At 39.9% G+C, this 26602-nt stretch overlaps 1 pseudogene; it reads right to left on the bottom strand.

Annotated features, from left to right (window-relative positions):
- Nucleotides 1-16: 16 nt before the first annotated feature.
- Nucleotides 17-25729, bottom strand: LOC104498032 (annotated as a pseudogene).
- Between the last annotated feature and the right edge of the window lie 873 nt (nucleotides 25730-26602).

The following is a 26602-nucleotide window of genomic DNA, read 5'->3' as shown; positions in this document are numbered from 1 at the left end:
TAACTAATATTCAAACCTGTGGATGTTTTCTACTTTCCCAACTCAGCTGGGCCAGGTGGAAGTGTACAGCTTGGTTGTGCAGGACAGACTGGTCAAACACTTTCTGCTGGTGAGTGTGGTCAGTAGCTTCTTGTGTTATTACTGTTTCCAGCAGCGTCAGGACTTGAAGAAACAAAGCACAGAACAAGATGTCGTTTTAACCAGATCTGTTGCTTTTCTTCTTGAAAAAGATGTTTTTTCACATTGTACAAACAATACATTATGTTTTCTGAAGTAAACTATTCCATATGCTCAGTCTGGGGTACAGTTTAAATTCTGAAAAAAAATCTGGTATTTCCCTGTACTTCGAAGACCTCTTTATCCCTTTTTCCTCCGAGACCCAAACAGCCAAAACATGATGGAGAATGAAGGGGGTGCGGAGGAGGGAAGGAGAGTCATAGAGAGTAGTATGTAATGATGAGTATGTAAACTTTATCCTTAATGTCTTATCTGGGACCCTAGCAAAAGCTTGTGGCAACTCCTTTCCGTGCTACCTGTGTCTGTTACAGTCCCTGAAGAAAATCTGAAGGCAGACAGTGCACTCACTGAGGAATGCTGTAGAGATGTAAATTCAAGGAAGCTTTATGGGGGAAGACAGACACCTATTTAGAGATCAAGGAACACTAACAGCCTACTTACTACATCTGCATTCTGTGATCAGATCCCAGCATAGAAGGGAAGGAAAGAACATTAAGCTTCAAAGTCACTTTTAGTAAATGCTAAACAGTGCTTCTAATGGATCCTGCTGGAAGACAGGTGAGAGAGATGGCTAACTGCTTTAAAGCAAGCCAATGACTTTGCTGCTACTTTTTGAGAAAACTTAGATACTCTGTGTTAAGACAGGAGAAGTTTCTTTTCCAAGGCAAACCAGCCTTGAAGTGAAGGGCTAGGCTATCAGTCTCTTGCGGCTTAGTTAAGATAACAGCGGGTGCTAAATTTGTGGAGAATTTTGTTTGGCAAATGCAGACTCATGTCACTATGGGAAACAGTAGCGAGGGAGAGTTCACAAATCCATCTATATGAGAAGGGTCACATTTTCTCTTTTCAAAATATGCGTATCCACACCCATTTACATTTAGAATCTAAACCACAAAATTCTGAATCTGAAATGCAAAGTACATCCAAGTCCTGAACTACTACAAAATCTGTTTTCCCGCCTTTCAGTTACTCTCACGATGGTTCCTTACAGGACCCTGGTGTGCTTCCATATTCCTTTTTGCATCGCTTCCAAGATCACCTCTATTTAAACTTCATCCTGCTGCTCTTGTATGCACCAATTGCCACCTGCCACGATCATTCACCAGCTCTTTCATGGAGCACTATTTTTCACGTGGTGTCCCCACATTCTGTAAGGTGACCAACTTTTACCGTTCTTTAAAAATTTTCTTCTCCTTTCTCAAACTACTAGGCTCAATGCTTATTTTTCAAAAGAGCATATACAATAATGTCCTCATTTCTTCTGTGTTAGTACACTACGCTGCCATCCTAATGCTGGTTTTCAGGATAGGAAAATATATTACTGTTTTCAAGGACGTCTCACGTATGGAGGAACTTCCTATTCTTCTAAAGAACCATGTAACACAACACTGTAGCATGTGTAACACTAATAGCTTTTTCACTTGTATGTCTAGTCCATGATCTCCAGCTTGAGAGATGCTAAGGAAAGAGTAAGTGTCTAGGCACCTCTTGTCCCTTACCCTCAGGCTGATCTTCAGGAAGCATACAGCTGAGTCTAAGCTGCTGGGATAGAAATGGTACGTGCCAGTGCTAGGATAGCAGAAGGAAGGTGGAAGGGGTGAAAGATTCATCTTATGTTGGTCTGTCAGAGCAAGGTCCTCCAGCATGGCTTGTGTGGTTCCTACCATCCAGCACCAGGGAAAGAAGAGATGGGAAACAGCAAAGAGGAGGCAGGAGCAGAATGGGATGGGAAGGAACAGAACAGCACCTATTTAGGTCCTGCTTGCAAAAGGGCTGAAGATCATGAAGGGGCTTTGGCCCATCTCTGCTCAGGCTGTCACCATCCATCAGGGCTGGGAGTGAGAGGCCTGAGAAAAGTGCTGCCTCTCTGCCTCTCCATTTCACTGCCTCCTTCCTGCCCCAGCTGATTCATGCTCTTATTTCCTTAGCTGCCATCACCACCCTTCTGCTTATTCCTGGAGCTGCCATTTGCACACAGAAATAAACAGAAGAAATCTTCTAAAGACAGTCCTGGGCTAGATAATGGATGCATGGCTGCCAGGTCAAGGGAGGTGGCGAGACCCCACCTGGAGTACTGCATCCAGCTCTGGAACCCACAGTACACAGTACAAAAAAGACACGGACCTGTTGGAGTGGGTGCAGAAGAGGGCCACAAAAATGATCAGAGGGCTGGAACACCTCTGCTACGAAGAAAGGCTGAGAAAGTTGGGATTGTTCAGCCTGGAGAAGAGAAGGCTCCAGGAAGATGTTGTGGAGGCCTTTCAATATATAACACGGACTTGTAAGAAAGATGGAGAGAGACTTTTTACCAGAGCTGGTAGTGACAGGACAAAGGGCACCAGTTTTAAACTGAAAGAGGGTAGGTTTAGATTGAACATAGGGAAGAATGTTTTGGGGTTGGAAGTAGATGATCCTTAAGGTTCTTTCCAGCCCAAATGATTCTACAATTCTAAGAAATTCTTCATGATGATGTTGGCGAGACACTGGAACAGGTTTCCCAGAGAAGTTGTGAATGCCACATCATTACAAGTGTTCAAGGTCAGGCTGAACAGGGCTTCAAGCAACCTGATCTAGTGAAAGATGTCTCTGCACAGGAATTGGATGTGATGATCTTTAAAGGTCTCTTTCAACCCAAACCATTCTGTGATGCTATGATTACAGGTATTTAGAGCTATGAGCATAGCTGTAACATGGCAAAGCTTAGCTTTGCAGCAAACAGCAGTGCAACGCAGCATGTCAAGAATACCATGACTGACAACAGCCTTGTACAAAATAACAGCACAGTCATAATAAGTACAGAGAAATACCATTCTTAACAGTGAAACTCATTGTCTCTCTGAACTTTTCTTCTCCTGCGTATTTGTTTTTTCTTTTGTCAAATAATGTTCTCCACATCCTCAGACAAGCTTGGCCCCATGGATTTCAACTGACAGCACATGCAGGAAATGTCACTCTAGGGCAAGCTGAGAATTGTGGAAGCATTTGAAGTTGCCAGATGCAGATTAATGTTTTCCTCGTACCTCCATCAAACTTACATATTGCCACTTGAAACTTCTGCTTACTGTGAACACACTTTGCCTTGCTATGTCTCCTCTCAAAACAGAAGAAAATTATATTTTTCTTGTATTGTGGCTGATTGCTCTCTAGTTTGATGTACAATGAGCTCCAAGCTGAGCAGTCTGTCTCTTAAGGATGTACGTTGCCCATGCAAAAGGATCTGTCATCCTGTTTACTGGCCATGACTCAGTGGTGCTCATAAAACACACTACAGATGCAGATAGAAGTCATTAGAAAAGTGCCATTCTGCTCTTTCAAACACACTGAACTCCCTCTTTGTCTCCAAGTTAAGCAACTCAGAAAAACCTGTTTGCTTTCTTGCCATAGCAACATTCTTTTCCTGTGATCAGCGCAACAGGTCCACAAATAGACGGTGTTTACCAAGTGGCACAAAATGGGAGAGATACCTGGCAGCTCTTCTCTTTCAATGAAGCAAGAAACACAGTGACTTTTACCAGTGCCTTTGATACTGTGTCACTTGGAAGGAAAGATCACACCTGTGACCAAATTTTGCAACTCCAGGAAATTAGTTTTGCATTTGCATTTTAAATGTTTGACTAAAAAGTCATTTTAAAAGGGAAAAAAGAAAAGGTGAAGAAGGAAGGAAACTGCGCACATGTTCTGAAATGTGGCTGAAAAGAAGATAATTAATAAACAAAGAGAAGGCTGGAGCACACGATACCAAAGATACATGATAACACACCCCTCCCCCCCACCCCGAATCCCCATCCCCACCCCTGTCCCCCTGTTCCCCAACCACAGTAAAGTAAGACAACATCCGAAAAGCAAGGAAAGAAAAGAATGTCGGTCAACTGCTACTTCCAGGATTTAGGAAGCGGTGAAAGCAAGGATGCCAGGACTGTTCCCTAGAGTGTTTAAAAGAAGGCTGATGATTTGCAACATCACATGGATAGTCATGAAGTGTGAAGGAACAGAAATGTCTTCCTGAGGGCCAGAAGTAAGGACTAGGATTTCATATGCAGTTCTAGTCACAAAACTATTGAAGGCATTACATAGTTTTGCACACCTGAGCCTTCAGCAAAACACTTGTGCTGGAACATATGTAAAACCATTTGCAGGACCGGAAATCAACAGCTAGATGTTATGCTGTAACAAACTGCATCATCCATCAAGCACCTGGCTTCCTTCTGGTTACCTCTGAATTTTGCAGCTTGGCCCAAACCATGGGTCTTGTCCCTGCTTCCAGGGCTTTCATGCATTTTATGTCAGATAGTGGATAAAACCAAAACCAGAGGGCCCAGCAAGGTATAACACACTGGGCACCACCCTGCAGGAGGCAGCTCCCTCTCCCTTGGTGAGCTCCAAAGCTCTTCCTTCCTGATGGCCAAGGTGCAGGAAGCAAAGGTGCTCTTCCCAGACTGCTCATCCAGAGCAAGGGTTTGCCTGCTCCCTCTCTATTGTTCTGGGCAAAAAGAAGTGAATCCTGGTTTCCCACTTCCTGGTAGAGCACGGTGACTGCCAGGCAGTTGTGCAAGGCTGGACAGTACCAAGCTGCCAGTGGTTTTGACAGGAGTGATCTAACCTGCCAGGCTTTGTGTTTTGATGCTGTCAATGCACGTCACTTTTGCCTGACTTCACTTTTTCGGTGACTAACACCGTGAGCTACTGTGCTGTCTGGGGAGTATCACTGCAACCCAGAGCTTCTGATTGTTTTATTTAACTTAGACTTCAAACTGGGTGAAAAAATACATAATTCACATCCTTTATACTCTGTGTATGCCGTGATTAGAGCAGGGCCAACAGTAGGATCATGTCTTCTCCCTGTCTGAGTCTGCAGTGGCGTCCCTTGCAAGTCTAACCTCTTGCCCTTTGCTAAAACTACTCTCACATTTACTATTTATCTGAGGCTGAACTGAGAATTTTGGACTAAACCAAAGATTTTTTAAAGCATTTGAACTCTAAAATATTTGATCTGGGATCAGCCCACAAAGGGGAGCAATTCTTCATTTGGTCACTGAATCAGAAAATCACTTCTGCGAGTTCCCGGTTCCCCAGCCACACACAGACAGTAACAGACAGGGTATGCAGAGGAACACGGCTATGGTGAGTATAGACACAGCCCTGAAATTTAAAGAGGACCAATCTTCTTACAGTGAACCACATTATATATTTGAAGAAGCAAACACTGTGGGGTGGAGCGGGGGAGGTTGGTAGGCTGCAAATGGACAATACAGACTTGGATCTGGCTACCTGGAATATCCAGAATCCATATAACTTAAATACACAGATTTGACTATGGCCTGAATTCAGATTAACAGGAACTCTGGGACAGCATCACTTCGAGGAAAGGCATTTGGTCCTGTACCAAAGCATACAGAGGTAAAACAGATCCACAAAACAAAGCTCCTACATCTGTGTTAGAGCCACTTCTTTACACAGCCACTAAGTTAATTTTCTAAAATTGAGGGTAAACGTCATATCTTACTGTACTACAAGAAATCACCATCCTTCTATTTCATGCCAGTGTGCTGATAGCCTTTGTACTAGATTTGTAGCAGACATAATATGTTGCCATGTTTTCTTACTAGCAGAAAAACACCAAGAAAAAGAAACAAGAGAAAACCACCCTTTGTGATGCCTCACAAAATATTTTCTATTTCAAGTTTTCCTACAGAAAGGGAAGGGTCTCTCTACCCAGGCTATCACAGATTTCAAAAACTGATCGTAAGAGGTCATTGCAGTTTACAATAAAAAGAAAGTGCTGTAAGTCATGCGAAGGGTGACCCTTGTGTCCCTGCCCAGCCCCAGAAGGACGAATGATGACTTACCGGTGTCTAGTCCCCACAGCCACTCTTCTTGGAATTGCAACATCTGATATGTAAAACTCTTTCCTTCCTCACTGATGAGGTTTTTGCTGGAGACTCTTATGTCTTCAAAAAAAGACCTGAGTTGTATCCGATGACCTCATGGCCAGTTTTCTATTTTTTAGCAACATGAATCCCTGAAGAAAAAGGAGTATTGGAAAGGCCACAAAAATTAAAAGCGCCATGTACAAGTAAAGCATTTAAAAAAAGCAAAGTTGGCAGATGTGAGGGTAAGCACTAAGACTACAGTGAAGCTTTAGGAAAAACATAGCAGTATTCTGGAATTTAATAGTGAAATGGCCTACATCATATTTTTAAGAGTTTTACCCTTTTATTTAATTAGCAAATCAAAAATTGCATTGGTAAAGGTCCCACATTTCATTATGTCCCAAATAATAATTGTTTACTAGTAGCGATAATCTTACCTCATGCAGGTCTTGAAATAATGCAATATTCATTTGCTGATGTTTGATTTTTAGTGCACTATAATACAGCGCTGGAATTCAATTTAGCAGTACTTGCTGAGTGCCCGCACTGCTGTGAAATGGTGGAGAAATATATAATAATGACTAAAAGAGAGTTGTGCTTTAAGCTGCAGCTAGAGAATTTATCCTCCTGGGAATCCTCTCTCCTCTCTCTTCCACATTTATCCTCCCCCTCCTAAGCCTATCCTGTCTTTTTCTGGTACCAGTAGAAGAGAGAGTTTATAATCACACCGCACCACTTTTTCCCCATAATAAAAAGTTAGACTCAAATTCACAACTGCTACAAACATCCAACAACTCCACATCAACTCCAATTTTTTTAAAACTGTGTATTTTATGATGGCCTAAAAAAATACGCTTTAGTTCATCTAAGTAGTTGTAGAAGGGTTCATAATGATCAAAATTCCTTACTCTTGAGTTTTCATGTGGATGTGCTTGTGAAGAGGGTTTACTTCCCCACAGACCTCCCTACAAGCAGCAACTCTGACCCCATGGGCAATGGTCTGTTGGAGGTGAACCTCGTTCCTTCAGGCTTGGCCACGTTAAGACTTCAGCTACCTAGTCACACCAGGTAGGACTTTTGTTTTTCCCTAGCTACCAATTTTTCTTGCTGTTGTTTGGATGCAAGTATGGCTTACCACTGTGCTGTGAGAGGTTAACAGACATCAGTGACTTTTTGTGGCAATCCCCCTGTCGTCAGTTTTTACCTCTTTGCTCTGGGGCTAATGTGAATAGTGGGGAAGAATGTTTCATAGGTAAACTGAGGCCAACAACGAGGTATGCGGATTTGTGCAAAACATGTTGATTATCTCTGCCAAGTCAATATACATAGGAAAAGATTCCTCCCAAATCAGCATATATATCTTTGTAAACAATCAAATATTTTAATACCCACATACATGGTATTCTAATCAGTTTTGTAATAAGGAGGTATTCTGGTAATATTTTTCTCTTTATTCTGTTTTATTTTGATCCTCGACTGCTCTCTTAATGCAGCTTAGTAGGAGTTGGTCACCGCACAGATTGTTGTGGTCCCTTCTCTGTACTTGTTTATACCTTGCTATCCTTCATGGCTTTCAGTGAACATCTCTTTCTGAGCTAATATAGACATCTCAACTTCTACTGACAGGAGGCCTTCAGCTATGTGGAAATTATTTTGGTTTTGCAGGCAGAAGAAGTTGGCAGTCATTCCCTTCAAATTCACTCTTAGTGGCTGCATTGAATAAGCTTATGGTAAGTTTCATCTCTCCACAGAGATTAAATACTGATGCTATTTCCAAATGCCATGACTGCTCTCAGACTTCCACACCTTCCACTCAGGATTTTTCTCCACCAGCCAATCTGTAAACAGATTGTGTGTTAGGAATACTTGCTTTGATAAGTGCTCAAAGCAGGAAGAAAATCAGGACAGCTGCATAAAAATTTTTTACTCTTGGATTGAAAATTGTCCAGCAATTTGCACCCAGTCATGCCAAAAAAGCACTTGTGGTTAGTTTCTGTATTAAAATCAGAGCTAAACACACACTGAACCATTTACAGGCCCAAGTGATTTCTGGAAAATCTCTTCCCATTGGAACATTACCAGTTTATTTCTTTGAGAGTCTCAGAGATCATGTCTTTCAGTCTACTTCCAGATGGTTTTATGCAATCACTGCTCCTCACCCATATGAAGATGTGTTTATTGCTCTTGTTACTAAGAGGTTTATGAAGGACTCTGCTGGAAAAAGTACAACCGCTGCCAGCTTTTTATATTGCTCAATCAATCTTGTTGTGTACTTGCCCAGATCTGCATACAACAACAACTTGTGAAGAAAGCTCTTACAGGGTTGGTTAGAGGAGTTAAATGTGTTAATTCTTCCTCTCCGTACTTCTTCCAGATTGTGTGTTCAAGTTTCCTGAACCCAACAACATTCCCCCTTTGTTTTGCCTTACCCATTTCACTTGCTCTTAGATGAATTCATGTTTCTCATTCAGGAGGCCAAACTGCATCACCCTCGTGTAGTGCCCTCTCTGTTGCTAGCACATACGTTTATATTTTCTCCTTTTTTTAAAACAGTGATACATAATCATCTCTTCGGCTACAATATGGGCATCAAAATCTTCCTTTACTTAGTTTCATTGTCTTCATTCTCTTCATGACAGGTACTATATACAAAAAATTACCAGCAGCAGTAGAAATCATCTGCCCAGATAACTACTGGAATTTGTCTGTATTCAGTAAATCACAAGGCATCCAATAACACACAGATCTCAATCTTGCGAGGCCAAGTGCCTGACTTACTAAAATCACTCTAACAGAGCCATTTTTGCTACTTGCACTAGTAACACTAAGACAGATTGCTATATCTTCCTGAGCAGTTCTTTCCAGGCATCTTTGGTATTTTATTTTCTCCCTCTCCTCCAGTCTTCTGACAAACTCTTTTATTTCCTATATTCTGTCTTGAGGGAAAGGCAGTCCTGACACCATTTAGTGCCATTACAAATTGAAAGAGGCATATTATAAATGGCAACCTGAGAAACAAGTTCTCCCACTTTCCTGGATGCCCTTCTCTTTATTATCTCCCTCCTTGCCATCTACCCTAGCACTATCTGAGGACTCAGAGGACAAACCTAGCATACACGTAGTCACCAGATGAGGGCCGCAAGCTGTTTGTCTATATATCTTATACACAGACACTTTATGACTTGTTTGATTATCTTTCATCATATGAGAAATTCAGCCTTTTTTTAAAGACATTGTTAAGAAGAGGAGTATTCACCTCATTTGGGTATCTAACTGTGAATCCACACCACCCTTATCCAAATTCCCTTTATGAGAAATGTATTCAGCAGTGTCTGTCAAATCTAAACCATGAATTGTTTCACACCAGAGCAGACACTGTACGCACCTAAAATTAGAAAGAGCAATTCCTACTTTATGTCTCCAATAAACTACCTGTTGTTGAAGTTAATAGTTTGCTTTCAGACTTGGAACATTTTTTGATCACCATATTATACAAGTATGAAACAATAAAGATTTTTGTGAAAAATGCCGGACTAATTTCCCATGTCCTTCCAGCTGCCAGCAAGGAATGAGTTATCGCTGCCCTGTGGATCCCTTCCTTACCCTGACACAGGCTGGTGACTGTAGCAGTTAGTCAGGCATCACACACTCATTCTTGAGCTTTGTCACACATACATCTACAGATGCTTGATAGTGCATCATGTAGTACATCATTCGATGATGTCCTGCAGACACTTCCCGTACTATCTTGGTGTGCTGCCCTCCAAGGAGCACAATCTTTGGCAGACAGACATCCGTAGGATGTATCAAAACAGTTGGAGCTTCCTCCTCACATCTGTGTCAAATAGCAGCCTTTTTTGTATTTTTCGTCTTTGTCTTCCTGAAAAATCTCACTTCTGACCCACCCACTAAGCACAATCAAATGTCTTGATACTTCATTTCAAAAGGTCACCAGTGTTGGTACAGTGACCCCGTTAGAGGTCAATATTTGTATCACACAGAATTAGAGTATATACACTTGGCAGTTTTTGTTTCTAGAAAGACTTCTACAGTTTTGCGGATCAGCTTCAGGTGACTCAGGCAATTTTTCTACTCAAAATCTATTTACCTTAGGTAAAGAAGGTCTGTGTATAGGCTGTGTAACCCAACAACACACCCCTCAAAGTTACAGTGACTCACTGCGTGTCTTTTTGGAATAAGCAAAGTAGCTGAAAGTCTGTGAGTCAATTTCTGTATATTGTATCTGCCTCTAAAAGTGGGTTGGCTGCTTTGCTGTTTTTGGAAAACTGATCTCGGAGCAGTATTATTGCATTTGGATTCTGACCATTTCATGAAAAATCACAAAGAGGATATAGATGGCTTCATGTCGAATGCTGATGAGTGAGTTTACCTGGAAATTCAGGGAGATTCTGGCTCTGAGTTACATGTTCGCTCATCACTTACCAATAAGGACAAAGTCAACAACTAGTGAAGGTTCATCTTCTGTGAGGTCCCATTCAAAGCCTGTTTTGCATGAGCAGAGGTTGTAGAAACTCACAACCTGCTTGGAACTTGCTTAATTCCCAAGGCAACTCATTCACTCGCTTGACTTACTCCATACCGAAATTCACTTACAAGACAATCCCTTAAGTATTTCCCATTAGTCTCTTTTGCAACATTGGAGGCCTGGGTTTTGTCCTCAGCCTGAGAACTGCAAAAGGTCCCTGTCAACATAACCTTACCTGTATCCTCTCTGAACAATGTCTTTCATGCATACAGCGCATTATTGCTGCCAGGTCTGCAGAGTACTGCAGGAACAGGCACCATGTGGACTGTTCAGCTGAAACTTGCACCCTTCAGACAGAATGGATTTCTTCAGCACCTTCATCCAAATTACTAGTCTTCTTCAAAACCAAATTTCTGCTTCCAAGATCTTTGATGCTTTAACTTCAGTGTACATTTAACTCTCAAACTCTTTTTGTAATTGAAACTGATAACAATAACACACTGATAAAAAGATCCCTTTGCAGATCACAACCATAAAGCACTGCTGAGTATGCCAGCACTTGCCTTCAGCAAGCCCACCAGGTTGAATGGTGGCAGACCATTATCAAAGGAAGATCAGGACCACCCACACAATACAATCACACCACAGCATTGCCACCTTCTAGCATTCAATACAGCTGGTCAGTAAACCTACCCTAAAGAAGTCAGATGCTGCCCATGGGCTCCTGGGAGGCAGGTGTTGGCATATGGATTTAGATTGTTTTGGGAGGTACTTCCCATGTATTTCCCAAGTTTAAAGTCTCTAAACTCTTTATCCTTTTATTTTCACATGTTTGAGAAACACTTTCAATATTTTTGGAAGAAACAAGACAGCAAGCTTAAAAATACTTCTGCATTCACTGAAAAAAAAAGTATATATTCTGTACACCAGTCCTCATAAAAAACAGGAAAGAATTCAACATCACTTAGGTAAGATAGTTTAAGAACATTTTACATAGAGTTCATATGTAGCGAAGATCTATGTAAATAGAGTGATATGTTATTTGTTTTGCAGACTGTTTGCATCTTCATGCTTTTTGGGGACAGAAAGCCAAAATAAAAGTTTTATGGAACTTCCCCAGAACTAAAAGACACTGGAGTTATAACTTTAAAAAAAAAAAAGTTGCCTCTATTTTAATGATTTCTTTGAGGCATTAATTTTGTTCTTGGCATTGACTTGTCTATTCATTCTCACGGAGGGTTATGAAATATTTCCATGCAACTGTATCCGAAAAACTTTTATAAATTTATGTTTTGTGAAAAGAACTCTCCATATAAAATTATTTGGGAGTCACAAGCTGAAATTTGCAAAATATTTAACTTCTTTCTTATTTCTTCTTGTCCCTGGTTTTGGGGGTTTTTTTTGTTTGTTTTTGTGGAAGTATGCAAATGCATCTCAGAACCAACTTTTATGACAGTGAAACCCTTAACTCAGAAGAGCATTTACAGGCAGAGTCCTTTCTGTCAAACACCTTTCCTTCTTGTATTTGGCATAAACAAAGCCACCAACAAAATCAAATTATAAGAGCGAGAGTTCTGTGTTATTACCAGGTGGATTCATTGGCAGACATATGAGAGATTTACTTTAATGGGGAGGTCCTTCACTGGTGTTTCCCACTATTCACATCCAGTCTGCTTGGCACCCAGATGTAGTCCGCATTTTACCACCTTGACATATTCATTGCCTTTTCTCACATCTGTTGTCTTGATACCTATTTCAAAACATAGGAAATGAGGGGTTACTCTTGTGAAAGAGGGATAAGCTGATCCCTGTGTGACAGGCAGAGTCACTTCCTTGCTCTCAGACAGACAACTAACATTTGGTTCTCCCTTCATACTCGCCAAGTCCTCTAACCCTTCCAGGCTGCACAAGGCAGACCCATCTGGACAACTCTTGGAAGGCAATCCAGGGAAACCAGACCTCTTCCCTCACACTCCTTTAGGTGGATGAAAGCAGAAAACTTTCCCTAAGTAAATATGGTCATCAAAACTTTGGGCCAGAAACATTTCAGTCTGAGATGATCTATTACATGTTTCTGTTTCTGTGCATGTTAGTCACTAAGGAGGCCATTAATTTCAGAGTCCTGACTTAAATAAACATAAGCCTCAGTATCTGTGTATGCATAAAGATAAACGTACACGCACTTCCTGCATGTTCTTGGTCAGAATGGCGTACTATATCTAAAGCTAGTAAACTTTCAAAAGGCCAAGTCTAAATGCTGAGAATGTCTGTACATGAAGGAGTTCTAAACACCTGCTATTCATACTGCCTGGCAAAAAACCAATCTTATTTTCATCCAGTGTGAGTGTTCACATGGCACTGCAAGAGGCCTTAGCTGCAACACACAAGAGTGAATCATTACTTATTATTTAAACTCCAGCAGAATTTCCAAAGAGCTCCTGCAATTGAACTTACTCAACTAAAACACCAACTGAGGAGGACTCTCCAACAGATATCTAGCTATAAGTAGGTGGTGGTATAAGAGACCCCCACCACATTCCTAATAGCACCTGTAAATGTAATGAGACTATAAAATCGGTAAGAGCCCACCTACTGAGGGAGGGAGTAGATCTGGAAGGTAGTAGTCGGACACCAAGTGGAGTGGACAGACACATTTAAGTCAGCTGGTTATACCTTCATATATACCTAGCTCAATCTTCCTTCTTCCCGAAGGCTCTAAACACAAACCAAAGCAAAACCAAGTATTTGATCTTCATTTACAAGGTAAACTGGGACTGAGGTCAGCATGGCTGAAAAGAAGTCTTATTAATGAAGGAACTGGGGGAAAATTATGTGAAAAAATTGTTTAGACAAGGGAATACTGGGTATAGCTATGGCTAAAAGGAAATTACAATCAGATAATGATGAACAGCAAGAGAAAGAGATAGTACTAACATGGATAAAAGTGGTAGCCATATAGCTATTTAGTCAATGAAAGGACTATGCCAAGTCTGTCCAAGGGACTTGATATGAAATCTGTATAATAATGGAGGCCAACAAACTGAAGAAATCTAAAGTACTGATGCTCATAATACATGGACATAGACACTGGACAATCATATACATGGAGATGAAATAATAAATGATGGATACACAAGAGCCAGAATAAGAAATATGACACTGTACCAAAGTAGAGTGCAAAGGATGGAAGCATACACAGTGATTTACGTCACACATCCCTTTTCTGTGGAACAGCTACTGAGGAGATTAGATAGAGATCCCATGGAAGGTCTGCAGAGGAACAATGAGCACTGTGATGTTACCACAAATGTAAACAGTTCTGGCAAGCGTGGCGTCACAGGGGACTAACCACCCAAATACAGATTAAAGAACAAATGCCTTACTAATGGGAATGTTCAAGTACTCCCAGATGGGATGGTTGACAGTTTGCTTCAAACACTTGAGAAACAAATATTTAAAATCAACTTATGAAGAGTTTATTCTCTTTAACTTTTATTAGAAGGAAAATTATCAAATCGGTAAGTAAGTTTTATGTCTAAAATACATCAGGCTTTGAAAACCTACTTAACAATTTACTAATGTCAAGTGGACTCAGTCTCAGGGATATGTCTGTGAAGATAATTTTGAATATTTGACTGTAAATATTTTCACTGATAGAGCATAGCTCTGGGAAAAGGCTACTTCAGCGGATGCTCTCCATACATCATTTTTGTCAGATCCACACCACTGGACCTGTAGTGCCTATAACTTAACAACTTAAAGACCATGCTGTGAGGGCCCCTTTTAGGAAAGACCACAAGTTATCATTGAAAGCCGTATGATAACAGCTGGTGCCATATCAGCACCAGGATCGGTCACTTCACCATTCAGATCACAACATACTCGAGCCTCAAGCTTTCTTCTCCATTGTGCTCTTGAGTCCAGCCTAAATTTGACAAAAGGCGTGATTGGCTTCAACTTTTAAGGTCAATATTATGATCAAAGATAGCAAACGCATATCCTTGAAGTAAAAGATGACAAACACATCTGGCATTTACATCATCAGCACAGGAAAAAAAGAAAACCCAACCCAAAACTTGCATGAAATAGCTTCAAGTCTAACTGAATGAATAATCATTTCAAAAAACCAGGAGATGGCCTAGAGGAAAGAGATTAATCATCAAAGTAAGCTACAGATGGAGGTCAGAAAGTAAGAACTGCCACAGGTCAGACTAAGTTAAATCTCGCAGCTGAAAACCAACAAAATCAAAGAAGATTGAGGGCACAAACAAAAATGTTTCAGCCACAGAAATTAAAAAAGAATGAGAAAAAAACCATGAGGTATATAGAGGACACCTCAAAACTAAAGAAGTATTTCACATGAGATTACAAAAAGATTCAGAATATAGCTAACAAAGGAAGACATCTACAGGAAAAACTGTACAGAAACTAAAGTTAGTGAAAACAGAGCTTGTTGGTTTTGGCAACCTACACACTTTCAGAATACACTTGGAAAGAAAATATCATTTAATTTACCACTATTATCTTATTTAAAACCAACCTGATTTATTTATTACAAAAATTGATTTTCTTGAGAAAAGCAAAACCAGAAAAATCCTGTTGGATCCAAGCAAACTAAAATTGATGCTATTAGGTAACTATGAATTAAAATTTTGAAAAGATAAGAATTGGGACAGAAGTGGAAATGTGAGTAAGGAACTTGGCAAAGGGGAAATTGCATCAGGTCGCATTAAAAGAGGAAGCGCTGGTGTGCAGGGAGGGTACTATTGGAGCTCCTCCTTGGATGTCAGCCTTCAGACAAAGCCTATTGAATATTTCCATTAATGATCTTTAAAAGAATAGGAATGCACTAATGGAATTTGGGAGACATCAGCAACAACTGAGGTATCACCCAGCAGGAAAGGAATGATCCTGGGTTTTCAAATGCAGCATGGCAAGTACAAGTAACAAGTACTTAGGCACTATGTGGTAAGAATGATTGCTGTATCTGACAATGTTTTAATAGCAAACTGCTAACTAAGATGATCTGCATAGTTAATCACATGATTCACAAACCAGCAAAATGTTGTGTTACTTTACATGTCAGAGGATAATACTTCTATTAGCGTTGGAGAAGTTATTTGTGCCATTATAAACACCATGTGCAATTTTGGTTTTTCATGCTCAAAAAAGACCTAAACTCAGAAAAGCAGAAAGACTGGATTTTATTGAGACAAAATGGGGCAAGATATCTGTGTTGAAGAAGTAGACATGAACACGGTTACTTGGTGTAGCTGCCTGGAAGACATAACTTGAAGAAAGTGTCTTCCATGGTATCTTCCCACCTATGCCCCACAGACTATCAGCAAAACATTATCTAAATTGCAGGATAGTAGTGAGACCGAATGAGACAAAATCATTAAAACCGACACATTAAAACCACATGCTTTGTGGTACCAAGAATCCTGAAATTAAAGAAAGACATTTTCTATATCAACTGTTCTGTACCATTCTGTTTCTCAAGTCACCTCCGCTAGTTTTGTTGTACATAGTCAGGACGATGTAGAACAACTACATTTGAAAGCCAACGAGTGTTCCTTCAAATTGACTTAAAATTTATATTAAACAGTCTTTTTTGTTCCATTGGATTTTGAATAAATTAATTCCTGGTACCTTTAACTTCTCGCGTAGAGAAACACTTTCTTTTCTTCTGTGTTCATATCACCTTCAGTAATTTTGGAACTGGCAGAAGAAAACGCTGGAGATACCTTACTCTGTATCATTCTTCAGTTTAAAATATACCCACTCACATGGCAGAAGCGTGTCCCCAAGCCTCACAGGTGAAAGTCGCTGTGCTTTACTACCGCTTCACTTACCTAAGTGAGACAAATATCCCAACAGCATGGTAAACTGAAGGAAGTATCAAGTGCAGTCTACTGCACTACACTACTGCACTATCATCTACACAGTTCAGTCTACTTTAAAGCTGGGCCACCTGGAGATGATACGTTCTCTCCACAAACTAGTGCTACTCAGAACATAAGCTAGTGCTGCTCATGCCTAAGCTGTCCATTTAATTATCTTTTAGAAGAATTGTAAGGTGGTTTTTTGATTTACACCATGGATCAGATCTTCCCTGACAGGTGAAAAGTGTCATCATTTCATCCTGCAGTCAGAGTTCATCAGATAATCCTAGTGGATTTCTTTAGCTGTATTAATCCAAGTGTATCATACCAATTAAACTAGATGATAAACATGCAGCTAAAAGAATATTTATGTATGTTACTTATTATCTGGAACACTGCACCAAAAAAAATATTTAGGAACTTCTGATAATCATCTAATTAAACTAGAGAGCATTAATTAAAATAAACTATGTTGTATTTCTACCTTAGCAACATTCAAATTTCAAATTATTTTAATGAAAAACAAGTCTATAAAAATGATGGACTTCTTCTTATGACCCAAATCAATTAACTAGAAAGGAAAACAGCAGTGGATCACACAGGAAGATATAGTCCCATTCTTTCATTATCCCCATTAACTCTCTTGAAAACTCTCTGCTGCACCCTTGTTCTAACACTGAATAATTATCTGTTTGTCTTGAGAAAACAACAGCAATTTGGTCAAGGTCAGAGGACTCTGCTGATCAGGAAACTTCTGTCAAACTCAGCGATTTTGTCTGCAGGATGATGATGTCTCAGCAATATCTAAGAGCACAATGTGTTCTACTTAACCATCCCGTGACCAACAACAAAACCTCTAAAAGTAGCTTCTCGTCATTCCCTTTTCCCTTCCCTTGAAGTCCAGGATTCACAGTCAAATGAGATATCTTTTACTTCTCCATTTTTTTTTTTTACTTTTTCTCTAATGTCTGTTTTCATTTGATTGTTCAAATTTTCTACTGCCTCAGGCACTTTAGAATAATAGGTTCATTTGCCACGTTTTTGAGCATATTCTTGCACTAAAACAAGAAAAATAGTTGGATGCAAAGTAACTAAATCACAAAGCTAATAGATTTGACATGGCAAATTCTTCATTAGCTTGAAATAAAAAAATCATCAGTTTAGAGACATTTTTGCTGCACGGAAATGATGCAAGGGGCTGAGGCGAATTAAGAAAGAGTGAGAGGAATCCATTGTGGAAGTGATGCCAACATTTTCAGAATGGACTAGCTCTGTAATTTGCCCATGTTCGGTAGAGAGGTCTGGTTTAAGTGCATGCCTGATTAGTACAGTTGGATAGGCCACAGCCCCTGTCAGGTAGGTTCATCTGCAGATTTGCACAACTGGCAGTGGCTGTACAACTACAGGAGGTGCTGGAGTGCTCCCTGTCAGTGGTGAGCTGGGACGGAACAGGGAAGGCAGTAGCAGGACGAACACCAGGAGGAATCCAGGGTCACAGTGACAGCTGCATATTAATCTGTGGTGCTCAGCCTAGACAGAGTTATAGCTATTGATTCACTGACAAATTCATTCAATGTGATTGCTTTTGGATGCATCAGAGACATGCATTACTGCTCCTGGAATATTACTTTTTGCCCTCACCAGACCAGACTTTCCTTCCTTTATATTTCTTACAAATGATAGTGGCAAAGGGAAGGCTCAGGGAAACCAGATTCTTTCCATTAAAATACCAGGCTGTCTAAAATTGACAATTTGCTAGGTTAACTTACTTGTGACCTCTGACCTAGCTCCAGCTTCAATGATTCCCAGCAAGCCAAAAAATCTCCAGATACAGTTAGTACGAGAAACTGTTTTTTCAACTCATCAGAACCAAACCTGCAACAATGAAATTAAAAAGATCTTAAAAGCTTTTGTAGGTAAACTTTATTTAAAAGTTACTGACAAATTTTGTTCTACTCATCCAGTGATAAATTTTCCAATACTAGGTAAAACTGGTCCCATGGACAAAAGACAAAAATAGATACCCTCCAAAGCTATGATTCAGAGCCTTCACTAGAAGTGCAGCCACAATAATTTTAAATGTGGTTTTTACAAAGATTCAGGCATCTCACTCCCACAGAAACATGTGGTTTAGATGCCCAAAATCTAATCTTTAGGATTGTTGTTTTGAGAGCTATCAGATCTGAATAAACACAGTCCCCGGGCTTTCCCCTCAATGCTCCTGCACCAGCCTGCAATCAGCCAGGATAGAGGACTTGCTTTCTGCCTATATTCTGACTTTTGCACCAGCTCTTTGCCAGGTTTTAGTGGTGACTGAAAAGTTATGACATGTGATGGCCACCCTCTGCAATTATCTGTATTTACATTATTAATATTTCACACCTGCATTAAAATCACACAGTGAAATCCATTAGTGCTCCTTCCCAGCTGTTCTTTTAGTCCCCACAAAAATAAAATGGGAAACAGCAACTGTTGATAGCATTTTAACACAAAAATATTCACTTGGCCTTATTTCAATTCAGTTAAGAAGAACACTGTGTTTTTTCATTATTTAGCTGCTTTCATTGATTCAAAACATGGTCCATCTCGTTTTATGGTTAATTTTGTCGTAGTTAACATTCACTGATTTGATCTTGCAGCATGAATGGTGAGCTTGTGGGCTAGTTCTTGAACCTCTCTTGTGCTCGACTGAAAAATTCCTCAGGTCATGAAGTGTCTCTTTTGTAAACAGAAATTCATAAAAGTCAAGTTCCTCCTCAGCCTCCTCTTTGGAATGAGGCTTCTCAGGTCAGTATCTCCACTCATCTCCTTAGGCTTGCTGGCTGTCTAAGCAGGCTGCAGGTATTACCCAGGCCCTCCTTCTGAAACACTATCCCAGAACTTCCAAAGGAGTGATGCTATTTTAGCTAAGACTCTGACCCTTTACCTCCAACTCTGACACAAAACAGTCGAAGGACACAGGACAGCCAGGGAACAGACTGGGAGCTGGCAGAACTTTGACCTTATGCACACAGAGAGCTCAATTCAGAGTCCTGTCCCAGCTAATAACCACTGCAGCAATCCAAAACAAATACAAGAGGGAAGCTTGATGTGTTTACTCCTTCCTCCAGCATACTGGGACAAAGTCCTCATCTCTTTTATGCAGCATACTGGGGTTTTTTTCTTTTCCTTGGGACATGATCAAGTATGGCCAGCTGAACATTCCTTAGACAATAAAAGACCAATCAACAACATGAAAAATCAGATTACGAGAGGAGTTAGTGGGGATTTTTGGCAATGCTTTCTGGTGCTTAAAACTTTGCCAACCTTTCGTTATTTCAACAGAGGATTTCCATGACAAGGACTTTTCTCAGAAAAACGTTTTTTGTTTGGTATCTTTGGTTGGTTGGTTGAAGTTTGAGAAAACACTTCAGCTTTTCCAAAAAACGAGGCTACAGAAGAAATTATTTTTCAATTAAAAAAAAAAGTCTGGCAACACCATCTTCAGAAGATGAGTCTCCATCCCTTACAGGAAGGACATGCAGCTCCAGCAAAATATTGTGTTAGAAATATGTTGCTTCTGTAAAATTCTATGCATCTTAAATACATTCTAGAAAAAACTCAGGTGTGCATAAATGCAATACCCATTTCTTTCCAGCTTAACGGCTCCAGAGTTAGAAAAACTCGGTTTGCAATGAGATCATGCCCTGGCTCAAAACAAACCAGACTATGTCTGCTTTCTGGGCCACGGCCATACCCCAGAGCACAGTTTCCCATGTAATAAACTGTGCAGCCTTATCATCTCTCTAAAATTTATTTTCATGCATGTGTGTCTGTATACACACACACGAGACTACAGTCAATAAACTGGAGCTCCTTGTTGATGCCGGGTAATCCAGAAGTCTGAAGTGTAAAATTGTGAAACATTAAGAGTTGCATGAAAATGGCCCATCTTTTCTTGTTCCACACTTTATAAGCAACGTTGGTGGAATGTCATGAATACAAACACAAAAATGGCAAAGGTGTATAATCTTGTAAATGGTGGGTAAAAGGAAAATAAAACCATGGCAAAATACAGATGTAGGAACACTTCCTTAATCTACATATTTCCACTTATGTGCTCTGCCAAACAGCAATTTGAAGTCACCTTTATTAATCTCAAATATATATAAAAACCTGGTTTCTGACAGGTTAGATTGCTACATTGAATGAAAATATGTCTATTGCACATCACTATTCTGATTTAAATGGGCTGATAATCATCTTGGGAGAACTGCAGATCTGGGGGGAAAAGCTGAGCTGAAGCGAATTAATTAAATTAGTAAGGAAAGTTCTGAGTAGAACTGACAGATACATTAATACGATACCCTATTAAATGCAAATTGAAATTCTGAATATGAACAGCTGCAGGCAGTTCTAACACAGCTCTCAGCATTTGATTAGCTCAAGCTTTCTTGCACTGGAACTCACACATTTGAAAACTATTCACTGCCAAACAAAAAGAAATGAAAAAAAAAAGAAAGTTTTCAGATGATCTATGCATTATTCTACAGTATCTCAAAGATGACACAATAGTATATTTATGGACTATAAAGATTTCCTTCAGGCAAAGAAGAGGGTAACTCTGACCTACCATCTCTTTCCTTTTTACAAACTAGCAAGGGGTGAATTTCTCCCAGTTCTCCTTGTGTTATGCTCCTAGATTCAAACTACTGATAACGCAGTAGCTACATGCCACACTTCTGCTTCAGTACTCCTGCACAGGCATCCTACCATCTGATAGGCTGATAGTCCAGGGCCAGCTTTGCAGTACTCCTTGGATCTTCAAGATACAGGAAAAGAAGCAAGAAAAAACAAAAGGGAAGAGATGATCTTTACAGGCACAGAAAGGGTTAGAAATGCATAGTGAACACCCTTGGGCAGTGTGAAGCCTCGTTAAGTTCAGTAATTTACATAACCTGGATTTAAAAGAATACATACTGCAATCATCTTTCTCTCCTTGAGTCGCTATTTCAATCAAGATGAGACGTGAGTTTAAAAAAATTTGCGTTTCAGAAACTTACTTTTTGTGAAAGATGGCATAAGAAAAAAGGCAGTAGGAACAGTGCTCTGACTCCCAGTTTTTATCAAGCCTTTAAGCTTCAGTTATTTGAAGATTTTATGAAATAAATGGCTCAGTTTGAGCTACTGCTACATTCTGAAAAGAATATAGATGAGAAGCCTGTATTAGACTACCTGATGGTTATCACCATCTCATGCAGATGAGACTACCTGAAGAGTTTTGGTTAAGAATGATTACTTCAATCTTCTATTTATTTAGGAATTTTGCATTTTGCACTAAAATTCAGGTATTAGAAAAGAAGAGATATATTAAAGATCACCCTCTTCAGATCATGTAGTTTGTAAGATCTATTGAGGTGGCTGGTGTCCTGCTGCTACCATACCAGCTCTGGAGACCAACCTCAAGGCTGCCCACCAGACAACCTGACACCATAGCACAGCCAGGCTGTCACCAGGAGATGGAGAAACTTCAAAGGTATAGGAACAGTCTGAAGGCGTTTTGAGGAAAGCTCGTTCAGAAGCAGCCACTTGACTTCATATTGCCCTGCTGTATTGCTTTGGCGAGCACAAATGGCTATGGATGCAACACAACTAACCATCATGACAGCAACGCGTAATGGTATAATTTTAAATGATATGTTCAAAGCTGCACCTGTAAAGGTCTCTGCTCTGGCTCAGGGCAAGATCTGGCCTACGTTATGCACAATATACAAATTAAGCACCAAATGTGAGAGCAAGACAACTCAGTAAGTCTGGTTTTGAAAAGCACTAAACCAAGCTTCCCTCACACTATGCCAGTGGGAAAGCCACTCAGCTCTTGAATGACCTCTTCCCATTCTCACTCTTTTCCTAGATGACCAAGTGGATGATCCTGCTTTTCAAAACTGCGGTTCTGATTGTCAGCTGTAGCCTCTCTCTTTTACAGCAAACAGGAAAAGAGATAGTAAAACTAACTTTTTGGACATTAATTCTCAGGTATGCTGCTGTTCAGGGTGGAGAAAGAATCAGTGACAAGTAAACTGATGAAATAGAAACACTCCCTTACCGCTACGTAATCATTATCCTTAAGGTTTTCCTATAAATAATGGGGGTGGGGAGAAGGAAAGTTTACTGCCTGCTGCTGAAATAAAGGAAGTCTACAGTAATTTGGTATGACTACAGATGTGTCAACCTATAGGTTTGCTTACAAGCCCAGGGAAATATATCTCATTCACCGTCTCAGTTGAGAGCTGCTTTCTCCACTCTTAAGCCTGAAAGCAAATGAAGTACTATATCTGAATGCATTTGAAAGATCTGACAGAGAGTTATGTTCAGAACCAGGTACATCAAAGGTCAGATCACTGTTGACAAAATATTTTGCATTTAGTTCTCAAATTTAGAAAGTGCTACTGCTTCACTTCAAGGAACCTGGGATAAAAAATGGAGCAGTCAGGGCATCTTAATGTGAAATAAAACTGTCTTCTCCTATATTTGTCTGCACAATAGAAATCCATATAAATCAAAATCTGCAGCGCTGCTTCCAAGTATGACCGTGAATATAACTTTCTGAAGGTTATCAAAAAAGTCGTAAAGAATGAAGTAAAAAGGGTCAGCAACAGTGAACAGGCAAACAGATACAGGTAACATTTTCAAAATACACTATTTATATAATTAAAACTCTTACTACAGTGTACTTCCCATTTAACTGAGCATCGTCTCAAAGACCTTCACAAACTATGCCTTGCAACTTCTTGTCGCTGAAGCAAGAAAACCATGGAAGTTGCAGAAACAGCATCAGGAGTCATCCCAACTCTAGATCTTTTAAGATCTTCTTTTTCCAAGGAAGGAAAACCTAAAAAGCTGTGTGTGTGAATGTGTATCCCTCTGCTCAAACTACTGCACTGTCTATATATCTAATTGAGGGAATATCTCCAACTTATAGTGGCAGCACAGCTTATGACCTAACACATTCACTGAGCTGCTTTGCAGGTGCACTCAATACGTGCTTGATGAATGCTGAATAAAGACCAAAGTCAGGAGAGACAACAAAGGGCTTCAGACTTCTTTTTAGATGTTTTTTGGGGATGATGGTCAATTTCTGTATTACTGTTTACTTTGTGCATTGCTGATGCATCATGTGTAACAACGTAGAGTTAAGATGCAGAATTTGGATTATCTCTTTGAACTTGTTTAGGATCACCACAGTACACAGATAGCTTTAAGAAAACAATCGAGGTTGTGAAGGAATTTGAATCCACAACCCCGGACAAGCAGTCAGCCCTCACACTATGTTGCTGGAGGTAAAGCGCACCCATGCCAAATTTCCTGCGGTAACGAACTTTCTCTTTTCATTACCAAGTTTCATTTTTACATCTTAAGAGTGAGACACTGTACTGGATAACTACTCAGTGCAATTGACTTAACAGTGGAGGAAAAGTTTGCTAATACGGATACAAATTCAATTACCGATTTCATCATGTTAACAACATATTCTCATTTACTTTCCAAGAACATCCACTTGATGATTTCACTAGCACAAACGTATGCAGCTTCACCACGTACTGCAGAACAGAGTAACAGAAGGCAAAAAACCCTGCAATGGAAAAACCCCTGTATTCTTTTACTCACAGGTTTTTTTTAAACACCTGGCAATACAAAGCCGTCATGGGTGCAAGGTAGTATTCTCTAAAGTCTTTTAAAATACTAGTTTTATTCTCAGCTGGACTGTAACTAAGCTATTGTTGCAACAGACATGCCGAACTCCATGCTTTCAGCAAGATTTGGATGTATTATGCAACAGAGAAAAAAACTTTGAGAAGATTTTCTATGGCTGAGACCTCCAAAGTTGCATACCTAGCAGAATGATAAAAGGATGGCAAGGGAGCAGAGCCTACATTCCAGACTCTGCAGGGGATTTACAGGCATTTTCAGTCAGACGGGAAAAAAAAACCCAAACCCACCAACAAACAACCCTAAAAAGCTCTTCTATGCAAAAATCCCCCTCTTGTATATCTGTGTTGTGCAGAGAATTTCCCGACTTTATCATCATTATCTGAATTCAGTCCCCACCACCACTTTCCAGAATTCTAGGTATATCAATATTCCAGGGACAAACTGCTGGACCAGCCTGTTGCCTCCCTCTAGTTTTGCAAAACACTGTTTTGGTGCAGAATGTCTGTGAAACTGCTACATGAAGAAGTTGTTGCCGCTGCCACTGTTACTGAGGAAGGGGAAAAAAACCCGAAAACCAACAGATTCAGAAAGTGCAGAAGCCTGAGTGATAGCATTGACTTGAGGAGATGAGAAAAAGCAAAATGAGTGATTGCCTGGAATGGGTGTATTTAGGAAGCATGACACATGTACTCCAGCTTTAGGACTTACACCAGTACTGATCATTGTTTATGAAAAACCAATCAGCAAGGAGCACCTTGTAAAGCTGGGAAAAATCAAGAAAATTATAAAATAGAATTCAACTGAATCTAATTATCACAACTAAATGCATCCGTAGTATGACTGCACTGGGATTATCTGGCTAAGAGAAAACATGAACATGAATAGGAGAATTCTGGAGTTGAAATTGTTTTATTGGTTGTGGCATCAAGGTTCTGAGTTTGTAAACATATCATTTACTATTAAACAAGGCTTATGTTTTAACATGTAATATTCTAACTTTAAAAAAATATAGGTATTTTCTTCCCCAAACCAAACAGAGAGAGGTAGAGAGTATGTTCCTTCTCAAGCATTACTGAAGAGCAACTAGATAGTTAATCTGCACAGTAACAGTTTTTCTACTCTTACACAGATTGGGTTTTAGGCCTAACCACATGGCAGATTGGGTTTTAGGCTAAATCAAACTTTCTGAACAAAGAGCAGAGGTATCCATGCTAGCTTGTGCTCCAGTGGCCGCAGAAACACCCCCACAGCGGATATAGCCCAGCTCTTCTAACACTGCAATGCTATAGAAGTCGTCCAAGCCCTTACCATCATATTCTAAGGAAAAAATATTCTAGACTCATATTCTCATATTCTAGACTGGCATAAGCAACAAGAAAAAAAAATCGCTGCCACAAGGCCTTGCCAACTACAATTTCACTGCTAATTTTTAAATATTTGACAATTATCAGCTTTCCTTTCAGAAAAGTGATGCCACATTACTCTTTACAAAACCTGAGTTTAAAATTACGCCTGTTCAAATTACCTGTGTGCACATCAGGCCACATCTGAATATCCATCACTGCTTTTATGGGAAACAGCAGGAAAAAATGATGTGCTGCTGAAAATGACATCAGAAGGCAAAATTATTATTTTTAACAGCAAGGCCATATGAACAAATCACCACAAGGTAAGAAATACTTTTATTTATCCATGATAACACCTGACACCCGCTCTCACCTTGCAATCCACTCCAGCTTGACTTTCTCACGTCAGAATATGTATTTTCTCACTCAATATATGTATTTTCTTCCCCAAACCAGAGAGAGGTAGAGAGTATGTTCCTTCTCAAGCATCAAATCAAGTCAGCACAGAGCAAGCCCACATGCAGGTTGTGTCTACAAGTACAATACTGAACATGCCTTTGGCACATCCTGGCACCTGGTCATTGCAGTCATTAAAGCATTTGTCATTAGCAGGAGGCTGATGACCAGGGTCCAGCACAGGCCATTCCTCCTCCCCACATTCCAGTCTGCAAATTCAATTGAAGAGGATATTACTCTTCACCTCCTTCCCATGCCCAGTGCCGATAAAACCACCATATAGCGAAACACAGTAAAAGGCTACATTGCTATGATGGATGAGGTTATTTCTAACTGTATTAAATAGCTTATAGTCCAAAGGAAATATAGTGAGAAAGAGAAGATTACCACTTGACAGATTAAATAACAATTTCCTTTTTTAGTTGAAGATCAACTAAGAACATTTCAAATAAATAGATACAACCCCCACCCTAGAGGAAGGGGCAGATGACTCTCTTCCTTTTTCATTTGCTGACAGAAAACACTATCTGAGCTCACCCCTCTACTGACCTGCTATGAAGTTTTAAAAAACCACCATTAATTAACATTCAAAACACAACTGTGCATATAAATGCAGGGCTTTGTGTGCTG

The sequence above is a fragment of the Buceros rhinoceros genome, unplaced genomic scaffold, assembly GCF_000710305.1.
Source record: "Buceros rhinoceros silvestris isolate BGI_N320 unplaced genomic scaffold, ASM71030v1 scaffold12780, whole genome shotgun sequence".
NCBI lineage: Eukaryota > Metazoa > Chordata > Aves > Bucerotiformes > Bucerotidae > Buceros > Buceros rhinoceros.
Note: the sequence above shows the minus strand (reverse complement) of the source record. Positions and strands in the feature narration are given on the sequence as shown.